Genomic DNA, 21,553 nt, shown 5'->3' on the forward strand with positions numbered 1-21,553 from the left:
CTCCTGGACTGAGAAGAGAGAGTGACACGTACAGACCTGTCATCTCCTGGACTGAGAAGAGAGAGTGACACTGTACAGACCTGTCATCTCCTGGACTGAGAAGAGAGAGTGACACCGTACAGACCTGTCATCTCCTGGACTGAGAAGAGAGAGTGACACCGTACAGACCTGTCATCTCCTGGACTGAGAAGAGAGAGTGACACTGTACAGACCTGTCATCTCCTGGACTGAGAAGAGAGAGTGACACCGTACAGACCTGTCATCTCCTGGACTGAGAAGAGAGTGACACCGTACAGACCTGTCATCTCCTGGAATGAGAAGAGAGACCGTACAGACTTGTCATCTCCTGGACTGAGAAGAGAGAGTGACACCGTACAGACCTGTCATCTCCTGGACTGAGAAGAGAGAGTGACACCGTACAGACCTGTCATCTCCTGGACTGAGAAGAGAGAGCAGTAATAATACAGAGGATAGAGAATTAACATTGTGTCCTCCTGGTAATTTACTTACTGGACCTTGTGTGCTGCTGAAGTGTGAATCAATTTGTAAAGGATAGTTAAATCTCTATAACTACCTCCCCCCCCCTTTCTTCACACATGACTATCAGCTATTAAAAAAAATGAAAGGAAAAAAAATCCCGTGGCGTCTTATGAGGATGATGATCAGGGGGAAGGAGGATAAAACGATAAGGTGGTTTGCTCTCTTTAACCCTCCTCTCTGAACGGCCAACCTCTCCCTTTCTACTGTCTATATACGCTCCAAATAAATAGATAAGTAGCGAAATAAATAAACCAATGAGTGAATAAAACAAGCTGGATCGGAGAGGGTGTGTGCACTGTTAAGATTACTGATGTCCCTTGGCAAAATGTTTGATCGTATTCATTTGAAGGAAGGGTTTTTATTTTATTGATAAAACCCAGAGGCACTAAAAGGAACAGGCAATGATTAATGTCCCTCTCAGAAAAAGAAATTATATGGAATAAATTAAACTACTGCGGCAGCAAATTGAAAAATAAGGATGTAAATGAGGTTTGAATACTTAATATTTTATAAAGAAAAATAGTCAATGAGGCCCAAAAATTATGAAGGATTGCCAAAGAAACACAATATTAACTCTAATGACCGAGGCTAGATTTTCTGTACTGTCAGAGTGTACCTGTCACAACTGATTTTCTACCAAGGAAATGAAAAATGAGGGATGCTACATGAAGTAATTGAAAATAACTAAGAACCCAGTTCACAATGTAAAAACAATGAAGAATAGTGGAACAGAGAAGGGCTGGCACTGAGGAATTAGGATTCAGTGAGGTTTAGACTTTACACTTGCTCTGTAATACACATTACAGACATGGTTGGGTCTATTGCTCAAAAGTCATTAGTATTTAGCACCTAAAGAATGCCACTTTTGACATGTCGCTATGCTATACCAATTAACAATTAAGGGTATTTGGCCGAGGAAAGATACAAGACAATACTTTTAATCTCAATACCATTCTGTGTCATGAATATTCCATAGACTTTGTTCATGCAGGTTAATTATTATAATTTTTTTTATTGTTTTGTATTTTGATATGCAGTCTTTTAAACCTTTTTTTGAGTCAGTGCTATGGCACTACTACATCAGTCATGTCACCACAACACAGAATCCAGTGCTTGGGCACTACTACATCAGTCATGTCACCACAACACAGAATCCAGTGCTTGGGCACTACTACATCAGTCATGTCACCACAACACAGAATCCAGTGGTTGGGCACTACTACATCAGTCATGTCACCACAACACAGAATCCAGTGCTTGGGCACTACTACATCAGTCATGTCACCACAACACAGAATCCAGTGGTTGGGCACTACTACATCAGTCATGTCACCACAACACAGAATCCAGTGGTTGGGTACTACTACATCAGTCATGTCACCACAACACAGAATCCAGTGCTTGGGCACTACTACATCAGTCATGTCACCACAACACAGAATCCAGTGCTTGGGCACTACTACATCAGTCATGTCACCACAACACAGAATCCAGTGCTTGGGCACTACTACATCAGTCATGTCACCACAACACAGAATCCAGTGCTTGGGCACTACTACATCAGTCATGTCACCACAACACAGAATCCAGTGCTTGGGCACTACTACATCAGTCATGTCACCACAACACAGAATCCAGTGCTTGGGCACTACTACATCAGTCATGTCACCACAACACAGAATCCAGTGCTTGGGCACTACTACATCAGTCATGTCACCACAACACAGAATCCAGTGCTTGGGCACTACTACATCAGTCATGTCACCACAACACAGAATCCAGTGGTTGGGCACTACTACATCAGTCATGTCACCACAACACAGAATCCAGTGGTTGGGCACTACTACATCAGTCATGTCACCACAACACAGAATCCAGTGCTTGGGCACTACTACATCAGTCATGTCACCACAACACAGAATCCAGTGGTTGGGCACTACTACATCAGTCATGTCACCACAACACAGAATCCAGTGCTTTGGCACTACTACATCAGTCATGTCACCACAACACAGAATCCAGTGGTTGGGCACTACTACATCAGTCATGTCACCACAACACAGAATCCAGTGCTTGGGCACTACTACATCAGTCATGTCACCACAACACAGAATCCAGTGTTGGGCACTACTACATCAGTCATGTCACCACAACACAGAATCCAGTGGTTGGGCACTACTACATCAGTCATGTCACCACAACACAGAATCCAGTGCTTGGGCACTACTACATCAGTCATGTCACCACAACACAGAATCCAGTGCTTGGGCACTACTACATCAGTCATGTCACCACAACACAGAATCCAGTGCTTGGGCACTACTACATCAGTCATGTCACCACAACACAGAATCCAGTGCTTGGGCACTACTACATCAGTCATGTCACCACAACACAGAATCCAGTGCTTGGGCACTACTACATCAGTCATGTCACCACAACACAGAATCCAGTGCTTGGGCACTACTACATCAGTCATGTCACCACAAACACAGAATCCAGTGCTTGGGCACTACTACATCAGTCATGTCACCACAACACAGAATCCAGTGCTTGGGCACTACTACATCAGTCATGTCACCACAACACAGAATCCAGTGGTTGGGCACTACTACATCAGTCATGTCACCACAACACAGAATCCAGTGGTTGGGCACTACTACATCAGTCATGTCACCACAACACAGAATCCAGTGCTTGGGCACTACTACATCAGTCATGTCACCACAACACAGAATCCAGTGCTTGGGCACTACTACATCAGTCATGTCACCACAACACAGAATCCAGTGCTTTGGCACTACTACATCAGTCATGTCACCACAACACAGAATCCAGTGCTTGGGCACTACTACATCAGTCATGTCACCACAACACAGAATCCAGTGCTTGGGCACTACTACATCAGTCATGTCACCACAACACAGAATCCAGTGCTTGGGCACTACTACATCAGTCATGTCACCACAACACAGAATCCAGTGCTTGGGCACTACTACATCAGTCATGTCACCACAACACAGAATCCAGTGGTTGGGCACTACTACATCAGTCATGTCACCACAACACAGAATCCAGTGCTTGGGCACTACTACATCAGTCATGTCACCACAACACAGAATCCAGTGCTTGGGCACTACTACATCAGTCATGTCACCACAACACAGAATCCAGTGCTTGGGCACTACTACATCAGTCATGTCACCACAACACAGAATCCAGTGCTTGGGCACACTACATCAGTCATCACAACACAGAATCCAGTGCTTGGGCACTACTACATCAGTCATGTCACCACAACACAGAATCCAGTGGTTGGGCACTACTACATCAGTCATGTCACCACAACACAGAATCCAGTGGTTGGGCACTACTACATCAGTCATGTCACCACAACACAGAATCCAGTGCTTGGGCACTACTACATCAGTCATGTCACCACAACACAGAATCCAGTGCTTGGGCACTACTACATCAGTCATGTCACCACAACACAGAATCCAGTGCTTTGGCACTACTACATCAGTCATGTCACCACAACACAAAATCCAGTGCTTGGGCACTACTACATCAGTCATGTCACACACAACACAGAATCCAGTGCTTGGGCACTACTACATCAGTCATGTCATGTCACCACAACATGTCAGAATCCAGTGGTTGGGCACTACTACATCAGTCATGTCACCACAACACAGAATCCAGTGGTTGGGCACTACTACATCAGTCATGTCACCACAACACAGAATCCAGTGCTTGGGCACTACTACATCAGTCATGTCACCACAACACAGAATCCAGTGGTTGGGCACTACTACATCAGTCATGTCACCACAACACAGAATCCAGTGCTTTGGCACTACTAGTCATCAGTCATGTCACCACAACACAGAATCCAGTGCTTGGGCACTACTACATCAGTCATGTCACCACAACACAGAATCCAGTGCTTGGGCACTACTACATCAGTCATGTCACCACAACACAGAATCCAGTGCTTGGGCACTACTACATCAGTCATGTCACCACAACACAGAATCCAGTGCTTGGGCACTACTACATCAGTCATGTCACCACAACACAGAATCCAGTGGTTGGGCACTACTACATCAGTCATGTCACCACAACACAGAATCCAGTGCTTGGGCACTACTACATCAGTCATGTCACCACAACACAGAATCCAGTGCTTGGGCACTACTACATCAGTCATGTCACCACAACACAGAATCCAGTGCTTGGGCACTACTACATCAGTCATGTCACCACAACACAGAATCCAGTGCTTGGGCACTACTACATCAGTCATGTCACCACAACACAGAATCCAGTGCTTGGGTACTACTACATCAGTCATGTCACCACAACACAGAATCCAGTGGTTGGGCACTACTACATCAGTCATGTCACCACAACACAGAATCCAGTGCTTGGGCACTACTACATCAGTCATGTCACCACAACACAGAATCCAGTGCTTGGGCACTACTACATCAGTCATGTCACCACAACACAGAATCCAGTGGTTGGGCACTACTACATCAGTTCATGTCACCACAACACAGAATCCAGTGGTTGGGCACTACTACATCAGTCATGTCACCACAACACAGAATCCAGTGCTTGGGCACTACTACATCAGTCATGTCACCACAACACAGAATCCAGTGCTTGGGCACTACTACATCAGTCATGTCACCACAACACAGAATCCAGTGCTTTGGCACTACTACATCAGTCATGTCATCCATTTCAACACAAAATCCAGTGCTTGGGCACTACTACATCAGTCATGTCACCACAACACAGAATCCAGTGCTTGGGCACTACTACATCAGTCATGTCACCACAACACAGAATCCAGTGCTTGGGCACTACTACATCAGTCATGTCACCACAACACAGAATCCAGTGCTTGGGCACTACTACATCAGTCATGTCACCACAACACAGAATCCAGTGCTTGGGCACTACTACATCAGTCATGTCACCACAACACAGAATCCAGTGCTTGGGCACTACTACATCAGTCATGTCACCACAACACAGAATCCAGTGCTTGGGCACTACTACATCAGTCATGTCACCACAACACAGAATCCAGTGCTTGGGCACTACTACATCAGTCATGTCACCACAACACAGAATCCAGTGGTTGGGCACTACTACATCAGTCATGTTACCACAACACAGAATCCAGGGACAGACAGCAAACTGCACCCCCAAAAAACATGATCGTCCTTATTTTCTATGACCCATACAATACTCTGGGTGATATGTAGGCCAGTGATCCCTTAAGACGAGAGTAAAGAGCTTGATATGTAAACCAAGCAGCTGATGTTACATGGTGATTTACAGGGTCCCTCCCAGACATCACAGTACGGCTCCTTCCCTGCTGAACAGCCCCAGTTAGGAACACACCCCTGTACAGACAGTTGGAGCACATTGGATTTTATACCCCACCAGTTTTTATTATAGCAGTCTACTGGTGGTATGGTATGCTGTATTTCAGTGCAAAAACACCCTCATAATAGTAGGGGGTGATGGGAGTGGGGGGAGGGGGTATTAAAATCAAACCACATGCCCCCCTGTGTGCTTCTTCCCCTCCTCTCTCCTCTGTTTCCTCTCTTCTATCCCTCCTCCCTCCTCTCTCTCCTCCCTCCTCTATCCTCTCCCTCCTCTCCCAGCTCCCTCCCTCCTTTCTTTCCTCCCTCCTACCTCTCCTCCCTCCTCTCCCTCCTCCCTCCTCTCCCTTCTCCCTCCTCTCTCCTCTCTCTCCTCCCTCCTCACCCTCCTCTCCCTCCTTCCTCCTCTCACCCCTCCCTCCCTCCCCTCTCTCCTCCCTCCCTCTCCTCTCCTCTCCTTCCTTCCTCCTCCCCGCCCTAAAAAAGACACCACTGTTGTTGTCCTCAGAGATGAAGCATATCGTCAGTCTCTTGACATACCATCTGCATCTCCCTCCACCCCTCCCTGAGATTAAGTAAGGTAGGGTAACCAAGCCGCCACACACAGGGTTTAAACATCTGTGCCGGGCTGCTGTAAAGTGATACTGAGGAGTTATAATTAAAGGTTCCGACTGAGGGAACAGTGTTTAATGTCGAGCACCCCTCTGCTATCCATCTGAAGTAATGGGGTGCGATGCCAGCACCCCTCCTGCACCCCCTCTCACACTCATCTACGCTCTGGAAGGCCCCACCTCTGGGAGAGGGCGCGGCTCTGGAAGGCCCCACCTCTGGAAGGAGGGGGGGGGGGTTTATTCAATACAACCACGGCCAAATCCATGCACAGAGAAAGACTGTCAGCTTTAATACAATTATCATCCATTTTTTTAACGTGTATTTGTATTTGATATGTTATCCAGGGAAGTCCCATTGAGACCAACGTCTCTTTTTCAAAGGAGTTCTGCTTCACAAAAAAATCTGAAAACAACCGCAAGTAGTCAATAACGAATAAGTGACTCAATTATATCACAACCGTAATACAATCATCCTCCAATTAATGTCCCACCGTCATTATTTTATCACACAAAAGAAAAGATTATTCAATGTCAAATGTGCTCTCTTTGATCATGTCCAACAGAGTTTCTGAATAGCAGTAACATCTTGAGAACACAGTGAGTGATGGACATGTGCTTCCCCTCATGGTTGCTGTAGAATGAAACGCCAGGCAGTAATAATAGATTCCAGAGGGATTTAATTGAGGAGCAGTTGAGGATGATGAGGAAGAGCCTATCTAATGGCCCTGTGATGACTAATAGAATATGTTTGAATAGGATGACCTTTCAGATGACAGTCAAAGACAAATATACATCACAACGTTGTAAATCAACCAACGTGACACACCACATTCTAAATCACAGGCAGTAACCGTCTGAACTGGCACCACATTCTAAATCACAGGCAGTAACCGTCTGAACTGGCACCACATTCTAAATCACAGGCAGTAACCGTCTGAACTGGCACCACATTCTAAATCACAGGCAGTAACCGTCTGAACTGGCACCACATTCTAAATCACAGGCAGTAACCGTCTGAACTGGCACCACATTCTAAATCACAGGCAGTAACCGTCTGAACTGGCACCACATTCTAAATCACAGGCAGTAACCGTCTGAACTGGCACCACATTCTAAATCACAGGCAGTAACCGTCTGAACTGGCACCACATTCTAAATCACAGGCAGTAACCGTCTGAACTGGCACCACATTCTAAATCACAGGCAGTAACCGTCTGAACTGGCACCACATTCTAAATCACAGGCAGTAACCGTCTGAACTGGCACCACATTCTAAATCACAGGCAGTAACCGTCTGAACTGGCACCACATTCTAAATCACAGGCAGTAACCGTCTGAACTGGCACCACATTCTAAATCACAGGCAGTAACCGTCTGAACTGGCACCACATTCTAAATCACAGGCAGTAACCGTCTGAACTGGCACCACATTCTAAATCACAGGCAGTAACCGTCTGAACTGGCACCACATTCTAAATCACAGGCAGTAACCGTCTGAACTGGCACCACATTCTAAATCACAGGCAGTAACCATCTGAACTGGCACCACATTCTAAATCACAGGCAGTAACCGTCTGAACTGGCACCACATTCTAAATCACAGGCAGTAACCGTCTGAACTGGCACCACATTCTAAATCACAGGCAGTAACCGTCTGAACTGGCACCACATTCTAAATCACAGGCAGTAACCGTCTGAACTGGCACCACATTCTAAATCACAGGCAGTAACCGTCTGAACTGGCACCACATTCTAAATCACAGGCAGTAACCGTCTGAACTGGCACCACATTCTAAATCACAGGCAGTAACCGTCTGAACTGGCACCACATTCTAAATCACAGGCAGTAACCGTCTGAACTGGCACCACATTCTAAATCACAGGCAGTAACGAACAAACGAAAGCTTGAGTTCCGTCTGAACTGGCACCACATTCTAAATCACAGGCAGTAACGAACAAACGAAAGCTTGAGTTCCGTCTGAACTGGCACCACATTCTAAATCACAGGCAGTAACAAACAAACGAAAGCTTGAGTTCCGTCTGAACTGGCACCACATTCTAAATCACAGGCAGTAACGAACAAACGAAAGCTTGAGTTCCGTCTGAACTGGCACCACATTCTAAATCACACGCAGTAACGAACAAACGAAAGCTTGAGTTCCGTCTGAACTGGCACCACATTCTAAATCACAGGCAGTAACGAACAAATGAAAGCTTGAGTTCTGTCTGAAATGGCACCACATTCTAAATCACAGGCAGTAACCGTCTGAACTGGCACCACATTCATTATACAGCAAAGAGCATTACTTTTGGCCAGGGTCCAAAGTCCAAACTCATACAGTCCTTTTGGCCTCTTTCAGTTTAATTGAAAGCCTTTCGGGCTTGTGAAATGCCCCCCAGCACCTTTGGTCTTTGGTGAAGTTTTCAGAGATTGTATTCATGATAGGTTGCCATGACGGACATTTAGCCCTCACAGAGATATTCTAAATAAATGTGAAAGGAAACAATCAGTAATATTAAATCATTGTAATAATAAACATATCATATTAAAATAGAGTTTAGGATCATTTATACAGTATTGCGCAATTATTGCGTTTAATTCTATTACAGTATTTAATTCTGTCGTCATGGAGATGTTCTGTCGGCAGGAGACCAGATCACACTGCGGCTGTTACATGCAAAACCATGTACATCCTCAGTGCAGCAGGGATATTCAACCTGACACATTAGAACAGGCTCGGCATTCATACGACCACACACTTCAGTCACGTCCTACCAGCCCACACCTAGTGAATTAGCCTGCTTTAATACAATCCCCGTGGCTTCGTGACTTCATTCTATGTCTACGTCCCCAAAATGACACCCTACCCCCCTGTGTAGTGCACGACGTTTGACCAGGGCCCTATGGGGAATAGGGTGTCATTTAGGATGCAGCCTATAACTGTAGCGTACAGTGAGTGTTTTGTAAAATGCTTGCTGCTCTGGATGAGTGAAAGAGGACCCTCTGGATAAGGTTTTATGCTGAATTAGTGGCCAACCTCTGGTCCAGTATACTAATAGTAAAAAAAAAATCTATATATTAAATTACATTTTTTATTTACAGATGTTTAACCTACACAATTAATAGTCACCCATACATCCGAATGCAGAGTGTTAAACTTTGTTGTATAGGATCATTACAAATCCAGCCTCAGTTTTTCTAGAATGTCTTTTCTCAATGACCTGTATCAGACCAGTGCTGGACTCTTTGATAAGGCTGTAACTATAGAGACCTACCAATAGTACATTCTACCCAATGTGTCCTTTACTCTGAGAGATGTTTTTCTGAATCGTATTTAACAGTACTACACTAAGAGATGTTTTTCTGAATCGTATTTAACAGTACTCCACTAAGAGATGTTTTTCTGAATCATATTTAACAGTACTCCACTAAGAGATGTTTTTCTGAATCGTATTTAACAGTACTCCACTAAGAGATGTTTTTCTGAATCGTATTTAACAGTACTACACTAAGAGATGTTTTTCTGAATCGTATTTAACAGTACTACACTAAGAGATGTTTTTCTGAATCGTATTTAACAGTACTACACTAAGAGATGTTTTTCTGAATCGTATTTAACAGTACTACACAAAGAGATGTTTTTCTGAATCGTATTTAACAGTACTACACTAAGAGATGTTTTTCTGAATCGTATTTAACAGTACTACAGTAAGAGATGTTTTTCTGAATCGTATTTAACAGTACTACAGTAAGAGATGTTTTTCTGAATCGTATTTAACAGTACTACACTAAGAGATGTTTTTCTGAATCGTATTTAACAGTACTACACTAAGAGATGTTTTTCTGAATCGTATTTAACAGTACTACACTAAGAGATGTTTTTCTGAATCATATTTAACAGTACTACAGTAAGAGATGTTTTTCTGAATCGTATTTAACAGTACTACACTAAGAGATGTTTTTCTGAATCGTATTTAACAGTACTACACTAAGAGATGTTTTTCTGAATCGTATTTAACAGTACTACACTAAGAGATGTTTTTCTGAATCGTATTTAACAGTACTACACTAAGAGATGTTTTTCTGAATCGTATTTAACAGTACTACAGTAAGAGATGTTTTTCTGAATCGTATTTAACAGTACTACACTAAGAGATGTTTTTCTGAATCGTATTTAACAGTACTACACTAAGAGATGTTTTTCTGAATCGTATTTAACAGTACTACACTAAGAGATGTTTTTCTGAATCGTATTTAACAGTACTACACTAAGAGATGTTTTTCTGAATCGTATTTAACAGTACTACACTAAGAGATGTTTTTCTGAATCGTATTTAACAGTACTACACTGTAAGTTGATTTGTAACAGTTTAAAATACAGACACAGAGAGGGAATGTTTTGAAGCAATTTAAGCATATTTTTTGTGATTTATTATGTTGATGTTCACCATTATTATGTTGATTTTCACAGTATTATGTCGATTTTCACCATTATTGTGTTTATTTTCACCATTATTATGTTGATGTTCACTATTATTATGTTGATGTTCACCATTATTATGTTGATTTTCACGAGTATTATGTCGATTTTCACCATTATTGTGTTTATTTTCACCATTATTATGTTGATGTTCACTATTATGATGTTGATGTTCACTATTATTATGTTGATTTTCACTATTATTATGTCTGAAGCTGTACTCGATTGCCGCAAAGAAAACAAGGGCCGGGTGAAGCTTTGCTTTATCAGTCTTCTTACTCATCAAGAGGTTACTGCTGCACACCTGTCTCCAGTCTTTACGACAGTACGCTCATTGTAGAAGGTAGTAAATTGCATCTGTGCTATCGTCCTATAAAACAATTCCCATTTACTGTCACCTTCAAGATCGCAAACATCCAAACAACTTTCCAATGTGTTGAGTTGTTTGTATTACCTGGATGTTACCGAACTAAAACACCTTCATACCATTCCATTTGATTGTACATGCATGATTAATTGTATTTATACGATGTGGTTAGAAAATTGTATGAAATAGAATTATACAGTGCATTCAGAATGTGTTCAGACCTCTTCACTTTTTCAACATTTTGCTACATTATTCAGCCTTATTCTAAAATGGATTTAATTAAACATTTTCCCCATCAATCTACACATAATACCCCATAATGACAAAGCGAAAACATTTTTTTTTAATTGTTGCAAATCTATTAAACCTAAAAAGAAGAAATACCTTATAAGTATTCAGACCCTTTGTTATGAGACTCGAAGTGGAGCTCAGGTGCATCCTGTTTCCCAGTGATCATCCCTGAGATGTTTCTACAACTTGATTGGAGTCCACCTGTGGTCAATCAAATTGATTGGACATGATTTGGAAAGGAACACACCTGTTTATATAAGGTCCCACAGTTGACAGTGTTTGTCAGAGCAAAAACCAAGTCACGAGGTCGAAGGAAATGTCCGTAGAGCTCAGAGACAGGATAGTGTCGAGGCACAGATCTGGGAGAGGGTACCAAAACATTTCTGCAGTGTTGAAGGTCCCCAAGAACACAGTGGCCTCCATCATTATTAAATGGAATGGCCGCCCGGCCAAACTGAGCAATTGGTGGAGAAGGGCCTTGGTCAAGGAGACTCTGACAGAGCTCTAGATTTCCTCTATGGAGATGGGAGAACCTTCCAGGAGGACAACCATATCTATAGCACTCCACCAATCAGGCCTTTATGGTAGAGGGGCCAGACGGAAGCCACTCCTCAGTAAAAGACACATGACAGATCGTTTGGAGTTTGTCAAAAGGCACCTCAAGAACTCTCAGACCATGAGAAACAAGATTCTCTGGACTGGTGAAACCAAGATTAAACTCTTTGGCCTGAATGCCAAGCGTCATGTTTGGAGGAAACCTTGCACCATTCCTAGCATGGTGGGGGCAGCATAATGCTGTGGGGATGTTTTTCAACGGCAGGGACTGGGAGACAAGTCAGGATTGAGGGAAAGATGAACGGAGCAAAGTACAGAGAGATCCTTGATGAAAACCTTCTCCAGAGCCCCCAGGACCTCAGACTGGGGCGAAGGATCACCTTCAAACAGGACAACGACCCTAAGCAGATTGATGAGGGAGGAAAAAACAATGTAATCCATTTTAGAATAAGGCCGTAACGTAACAGAATGTGGGAAAAGCCCAGGGGTCTGAATACTTTCAGAATGCACTGTACATTGAGAGTCGCTAGAGACTTGTGGCTTAAATGAAAACTCTTGATAGTATAGTATGAAATAATATTTCAGTATATTGAAGTCAAGGTAATAAAATATATATTGAGTATATATTCAATATACATATACAGTACATTGAACATACATTTAATTTAGCTAAATATTTACTCAATATAATTCATCAATATCACAGAAAACGAACCAACCTGCAGTTCCATTTAGGGACCACAATGGAACTTAAGTCTCCTTCTGTGGTCTCTCGGTCACATATTTAAAAAGGTGTGTACAGTGAGTATGTGTGTGTTTTCAATCAATCAATTAATCAATCAATCTGACATGTAGTGTAGCCACCAGTGCAGATAATCTGTAACAAACAACATCTCTTAAGCTAAGTCTATATCCTGCAGAACATAGGCAACAACATATCCCTGGATGCAGACGATACAAGGTGTGTGCCACACAAAAAGGCACGGTAACATTGAGAACCTGACACAATTCATTTCCCTGAACCTATATGTTGTGCCTGAGTGAGTTTGTACTATGAGAACAGATAACTCATCTCCCTCTCTCTCTCTCTCTCTCTCTCTCTCTCTCTCTCTCTCTCTCTCTCTCTCTCTCTCTCTGTCTCTCTCTCTGTCTCTCTCTCTCTCTCTCTCTCTGTCTCTCTCTCTCTCTCTCTGTCTCTGTCTCTGTCTCTCTCTCTCTCTCTCTCTCTCTGTCTCTCTCTCTCTCTCTCTCTCTCTCTCTCTCTCTCTCTCTCTCTCTCTCTCTCTCTCTCTCTCTCTCTCTCTGTCTCTCTCTCTCTCTCTCTCTCTGTCTCTCTCTGTCTCTCTCTCTCTCTCTCTCTCTCTCTCTCTCTCTCTCTCTCTCTCTGTCTCTCTCTCTCTCTCTCTCTCTCTCTCTCTCTCTCTCTCTCTCTCTCTCTCTCTCTCTCTCTCTCTCTCTCTGTCTCTGTCTCTGTCTCTCTCTCTCTCTCCCTCCCTCCCTCCCTATAAAACCATTCTATGCTACTGGTGCATGCTATGGTACCTGAGCAGACACACACCAACAGTATGTAACTACCACCTACACACGTTTCAGTTCTGCCACATTGTCACTGTGATGCAGAAGAAGTTGTCCAAAATGTTTTGCAATTTGTTCAATACACTGAAAAACCATGTTACCCTGCCATCTACAAGGCCAGGGAAATACTGTTCTGAATTGGCAGTGAGGATATTTCAATGTATTACAGTTTGTTTGGATATCTCCATCTACTCCGTACATCTACATAGGGAGCAGAACATACATATTACTCAGGGTTTGTCTGAATAACCCTGCATGACGCTGGGACCATGTCATTCAGGGTGATATCCAGGGTTTGTCTGAATAACCCTGCATGACGCTGGGACCATGTAATTCAGGGTGATATCCAGGGTTTGTCTGAATAACCCTGCCTGACGCTGGGACCATGTAATTCAGGGTGATATCCAGGGTTTGTCTGAATAACCCTGCATGACGCTGGGACCATGTAATTCAGGGTGATATCCAGGGTTTGTCTGAATAACCCTGCCTGACGCTGGGACCATGTAATTCAGGGTGATATCCAGGGTTTGTCTGAATAACCCTGCATGACGCTGGGACCATGTAATTCAGGGTGATATCCAGGGTTTGTCTGAATAACCCTGCATGACGCTGGGACCATGTAATTCAGGGTGATATCCAGGGTTTGTCTGAATAACCCTGCATGACGCTGGGACCATGTAATTCAGGGTGATATCCAGGGTTTGTCTGAATAACCCTGCCTGACTCTGGGACCATGTAATTCAGGGTGATATCCAGGGTTTGTCTGAATAACCCTGCCTGACGCTGGGACCATGTAATTCAGGGTGATATCCAGGGTTTGTCTGCATAACCCTGCCTGACTCTGGGATCCATGTAATTCAGGGTGATATCCAAAGGGTCTTGTCTGACTTTTCTGATGTTTTAACCCAAGGGTATATTTATAATGCTATTCTCATGAAATGGGACCATGTAGCTATATTCAGGGTGATATCCAGGGTTTGTCTACAAGGGATTTATAACCCTGCCTGACTCTGGGACCATGTAATTCAGGGTGATATCCAGGGTTTGTCTGAATAACCCTGCCTGACTCTGGGACCATGTAATTCATGGGTGATATCCAGGGTTTGTCTGAATAACCCTGCCTGACTCTGGGACCATGTCATTCAGGGTGATATCCAGGGTTTGTCTGAAATAACCCTGAAGCCAAGGGTATATTTATGAAGACTCTGGGACCATGTCATTCAGGGTGATATCCAGGGTTTGTCTGAATAACCCTGCCTGACGCTGGGACCATGTAATTCAGGGTGATATCCAGGGTTTGTCTGCATAACCCTGCATGACGCTGGGACCATGTAATTCAGGGTGATATCCAGGGATTGTCTGCATAACCCTGCCTGACTCTGGGATCATATAGAAATATAATGTATAGAATATATCTACAAACTGATTAACATGATCTGTGTGGCTAGGACTTTTTCTGATGTTTTTAACACTATATAAATACAAGGGCATATTTATAATGCTATTCTCATGAAATAGTGTATTTGTAATTCATTACTCATGCAAGGGTATATTTATGAAGATATATTCATACAAGGGTATATTTATGAAGCTATGCTCATGCAATGGTCATTGTAAAACCATGCTTTCTGTCTGACTATATACAGTACCAGTCAAAAGTTTGGACACAACTACTCATTCAGGGGTTTTTATTTATTTTTACAGTAATAGTGAAGACATCAAAACTTTGAATTAACACATATGGAATCATGTAGTAACCAAAAAAAAGTGGAAAACAAATTTTAAAAATATTTTGTATTTGAGATTCTTCAAAGTAGCCACCCTTTGCTTTGGTGCCAGCTTTGAACACTCTTGGCATTCTCTCAACCAGCTTCATGAGGTAGTCACCTGGAATGCATTTCAATTAACAGGTGTGTTGTAGGGGTGGTATACAGAAGATTGCCTTATTTGGTAAAAGACCAAGTCCATATTATGGCAAGAACAGCTCAAATACTGCTGCTACTTGCTGTTTATTATCTATGCATAGTCACTTCACCCCCACCTACATGTACAGATGACCTCAACTAACCTGTACCCCCGCACACTGACTCAGTACCGGTGCCCCCTGTATATAGTTGTGTTACTTTTAATTATTACTTTTTATTTTAGTCTACTTGGTAAATATTTTCTAAAACTCTTCTTGAACTGCACTGTTGGTAAAAGGCATTTCACGCTAGTCTACACTTGTTGTATTCGGCGAATGTGACAAATAAAGTTGGATTTGATTAGAATTTCTGCAAACAAACCACTACTAAAGGACAAAAATAAGAAGGAGAGATATCCCTCTAGTGGTGTGGGGGCTGTGCTTTGGCAAAGTGGGTGGGGTTATATCCTGCCTGTTCAGTCCTGTCCGGGGGTATCGTCGGACGGGGCCACAATGTCTTCCGACCCCTCCTGTCTCAGCCTCCAGTATTTATACAGCAATAATTTATGTATCGGGGGGCTAGGGTCAGTCTGTTATATATAGTATTTCTCCTGTCTTATCCGGTGTCCTGTGTGAACTTAAGTATGCTCTCTCTAATTCTCTCTCTCGGAGGAGGAGGACCTGAGCCCTAGGACCATGCCTTAGGACTACCTGGCCTGATGACTCCTTGCTGTCCCCAGTCCACCTGGTCGTGCTGCTGCTCCAGTTTCAACTGTTCTGCCTGCGGCTATGGAACCCTGAGCTGTTCACCGGACGTGCTACCTGTCCCAGATCTGCTGTTTTCAACTCTCTAGAGACAGCAGGAGTGGTAGAGATACTCTGAATGATCGTCTATGAAAAGCCAACTGACATTTACTGACCTGTTGTAACCTCGACAACCACTGTGATTATTATTATCTGATCATGCTGGTCAACAATGAATGTTTGAACATCATGGCCATGTTCTGTTCTAATCTCCACCCGGCACAGCCAGAAGAAGACTGGCCACCCCTCATAGCCTCTGTAGGTTTCTCTCTAGGTTTTTTCCTAGATTCTGGCCTTTCAAGGGAGTTTTTCCTAGCCGCTTGCTTGCTGCTTGGGGTTTTAGGCTGGGTTTCTGTACAGCACTTTGTCACATCAGCTAATGTAAGAAGTGCTTTATAAATACATTTGATTGATTGATAGATTGAGACTTGCTTGGGCCAAGAAACATGAGCAATGGACATGCCGATGGCATTGAGGAGTACCACATCAGTCATTGGCTGTATCAATAAGTGCATTGAGGGAAAGTGTGACTGTACGTACATACCCCAACCAGAAGCCATGGATTACAGGCAACATTCGCACTGAGCTAAAGGGTAGAGCTGCCTCTTTCAAGGTGCGGGACTCACATACAGACACATACAGACACACCCACATACAGACACATACAGACACACACAGACACATACAGACACACCCACATACAGACACATACAGACACACCCACATACAGATACATACAGACACACCCACATACAGACACATACAGAAACATACAGAAACACCCACATACAGACACATACAGAAACATACAGAAACACCCACATACAGACACATACAGACACATACAGACACACCCACATACAGAACACACATACAGACACATACAGACACACATACAGACACATACAGACACATACAGACACATACAGAAACACCCACATACAGAAACACCCACATACAGACACATACAGACACATACAGACACATACAGACACATACAGACACATACAGACACATACAGAAACACCCACATACAGACACATACAGAAACACCCACATACAGACACACATACATACAGACACATACAGAACATACAGACACATACAGACAACAGACACATACAGACACATACAGACACATACAGAAACACCCAGACACATACAGACACACACACATACAGACACATACAGAAACACCCACATACAGATACATACAGACACACCCACATACAGACACATACAGACACATACAGAAACACCCACATACAGACACATACAGACACATACAGACACATACAGACACATACAGAAACACCCACATACAGACACATACAGACACATACAGACACATACAGACACATACAGACACATACAGACACATACAGACACATACAGAAACACCCACATACAGACACACAGACACATACAGACACCCACATACAGACACATACAGACACATACAGAAACACCCACATACAGACACATACAGACACATACAGACACATACAGAAACACCCACATACAGACACATACAGAAACACCCACATACAGACACATACAGACACATACAGACACATACAGACACATACAGACACATACAGACACATACAGACACATACAGACACATACAGACACATACAGACACATACAGAAACACCCACATACAGACACATACAGACACATACAGACATACAGACACATACAGACACATACAGACACATACAGACACATACAGACACATACAGACACATACAGACACATACAGAACAGCTGCATACAGACACATACAGACACATACAGACACATACAGACACATACAGACACATACAGAAACACCCACATACAGACACATACAGACACATACAGACACATACAGACACATACAGAAACACCCACATACAGACACATACAGACACATACAGAAACACCCACATACAGACACATACAGACACATACAGACACATACAGACACATACAGACACATACAGACACATACAGAAACACCCACATACAGACACATACAGACACATACAGACACAGCTGCATACAGAACACATCCAGAACAGACATCCCTGCATGGGATTTCCTTGTTGCAGATTCAGTAGCAGCACATGGAAGTGCCTCTGTTGCAAGGCGCGAGAAGAGAAAACTTAACTTAACAGACCTATGCATTAAACATATTGCAGAATACAGTGTAACATTCATCACTGTCATGGAAGGAGTTTGTATACATTTAAATGCACTGGAGCATGCTGGGGATTTTTTTCTCTCTCCATCCTTTGTCTATGTGTGTGAGTATGTCTACATGGAATCAGTATAAAACAGCACTAGGGGTTTTTTGTAGAGTTTTTCTGAGTGTGAATGTTACTTATATGGCTGTAACTATAAGGAATGACTTCTTTCAAAAACACTATCCTTTCAGAACTATCTTTAAGCCTTTCTGTTGAATTGTTCAGGACGGGGAAGTTAGTTTGGGTTCGGATAAAAATCTATTCAAATGGCAATTCACTCTGTAAAAAAAAAAAGATTTTATTGAGATTTGTGGGCGCAGCTTGTTCAAGAATGTAGACTGGTTTAAAAACAATCATGGCTTTAAGTGCTATTGGGGACCAAGGCAAGCTTATGCCTATGCTGGTGGCTGACAGTTTAAACATTAAAATAAATTACCTAACCTTTCCAACACCCAGTGACAAAAACAGGAAAAATGAAAGATAATGGGTTATTATTCAGTGAGGGATCCTATACATAATAATGATATCATCAATAATGGTGGTGGTGAAACACTGAGGCTCCTGCGGCTTTAAAAAAAAAAACATTTAATGGAATTACTTTCTGGAATCATCAGTCCTAGTCCAGTCTTTAGCTATTCAGCTGGAAACAAGACAGGATGAAACAAGGAGGAGGAAAAAGGGACAGAGTTTGTTCGAGTTTATTTATGTGTAAGAGAAGGAGAGGAGAGAGAGAGATAGAGACAGAGAGAGAGAGAGAGAGAGAGAGAGAGAGAGAGAGAGAGAGAGAGAGAGAGAGAGACGGAGAGAGAGAGACGGAGAGACAGAGAGACAGAGAGTGAGAGAGACAGAGAGAGAGAGAGAGACAGAGAGAGAGAGAGAGAGAGAGACAGAGAGAGATATATGGAGAGACAGAGAGACAGAGAGACAGGGAGAGAGACAGAGAGAGAGAGACAGAGATACAGAGATATATGGAGAGACAGAGAGACAGAGAGACAGAGAGAGAGAGAGAGAGAGAGAGAGACAGAGAGAGAGAGAGAGAGAGAGAGAGAGAGAGAGAGAGAGAGAGAGAGAGAGAGAGAGAGAGAGAGAGAGAGAGAGAGAGAGAGAGAGAGAGACAGAGAGAGAGAGAGAGAGAGAGAGAGAGAGAGAGAGAGACAGAGAGAGAGAGAGAGAGAGAGAGAGAGAGAGAGAGAGAGAGAGAGAGAGAGAGAGAGAGAGAGAGAGAGAGAGAGAGAGAGAGAGAGAGACAGAGAGACAGAGACAGAGAGAGAGAGAGAGAGAGAGAGAGAGAGAGAGAGAGAGAGAGAGAGGGGGGTGAAACAGAAGAGAGAGGGGAATGTATTGTATTCTAATTCTTTTAAGACTGTTTTCAACCTACACTCGGTCATGAGTCAATTTGCCAAATAACACAAGCAGAACCACACAGAATAGCCACATCAGTACCTACTTAAAGTACACAACAGTAAGTGGCCAATAGACTTACAAAGTATTGCAGTGCCCGCCTGACAGATGCAATAAACAGCAGTATCCCTCAGACAGAACAGAGCTAGGTGTTGCTGGCTGATGGCTGGCTGTGCTCCATAGCCCTCTGCCCTGCCCACCTCCTCTCTATGGAAGCCAGGGTGGAAGATGTTGGAGGGTGGAGGGGAGGACGAGGGGGTCGAGGAGGTGGGCTTGGGGTGGAGGGTAGAGGCTGGAGGCTGGGATGGCACAGGGGACTTCAGGGTGGTGTAGGGGTGGGGGACGAGGGGGATCGGGGTGGGGTAGGGGTCGGGGGATACAAACCGACATGCGGGGAAGTGTGTGTGGGGAGGTGTGTGTGGGGAGGTGTGTGTGGGGCTACAATCTACAGAACAAATGAGGGTACTACTGCCTGTCATATTTCACTTTTTATTTTTTCTAAATAAGACAAAGCCCTTTACTGTGAGGAGCAGGCCGGGCTGGTGTGCATCCCAATTGGCACGCTGTTCCCTAAATAGAGCCCTACAGGCCCTGGTCAAAAGTAGTGCACTATAAAGGGAATAGGGTGCCATTTAGGACTCCTCCCCCCCCCTGAGTATGAAGCTCTTAGGGAGGGGATAAACAGCTGGGTGACGCTGCTGCCTCCACCTCCCCAGCACTGTGACAGGCACTGACATAAATCTGTAGAAAAGGGATTATGATGAGGAAAAGTGATCAAGCAAATGAAATATCCTTGGCTTCAGCGTATAACTCAGACGCGTGAGGCTGAGCTTTATAGTCCTCTACTCTAGGAGAGACATACCTAGCATGTCCTGGGCAATTTGCTGTTCTTATTGCCCTATGTTCAGGCCTTTACTCAAACTAAGTCTGTGTGTGTGTGTGTGTGTGTGTGTGTGTGTGTGTGTGTGTGTGTGTGTGTGTGTGTGTGTGTGTGTGTGTGTGTGTGTGTGTGTGTGTGTGTGTGTGTGTGTGTGTGTGTGTGTGTGTGTGTGTGTGTGTGTCAAATCAAACCAAAGTGTATTGGTCACAGTTTAGCAGACGTTATAGCAGGTGCACACCCTTACAACAACCCCAAAAACATGAAGAGAAAATGCAAAAAAGAGAGGTATTTATTAACAGTACCAGTGGAACGTTTGGACACACCTCCTCATTTAAGGGTTTTTCTTGATTTGTACTATTTTCTACATTTTATAATAATAGTGAAGACATCAAAACTATGAAATAACACATATGGAATCATGTAGTAACCAAAAAAAGAGTTAAATAATAAATAATAAATATCTATATTATATCTTATATTTTTCTTCAAAGGAACCAACCTTTGCCTTG

The sequence above is a fragment of the Oncorhynchus keta genome, unplaced genomic scaffold, assembly GCF_023373465.1.
Source record: "Oncorhynchus keta strain PuntledgeMale-10-30-2019 unplaced genomic scaffold, Oket_V2 Un_scaffold_12605_pilon_pilon, whole genome shotgun sequence".
Classification (NCBI taxonomy): domain Eukaryota; kingdom Metazoa; phylum Chordata; class Actinopteri; order Salmoniformes; family Salmonidae; genus Oncorhynchus; species Oncorhynchus keta.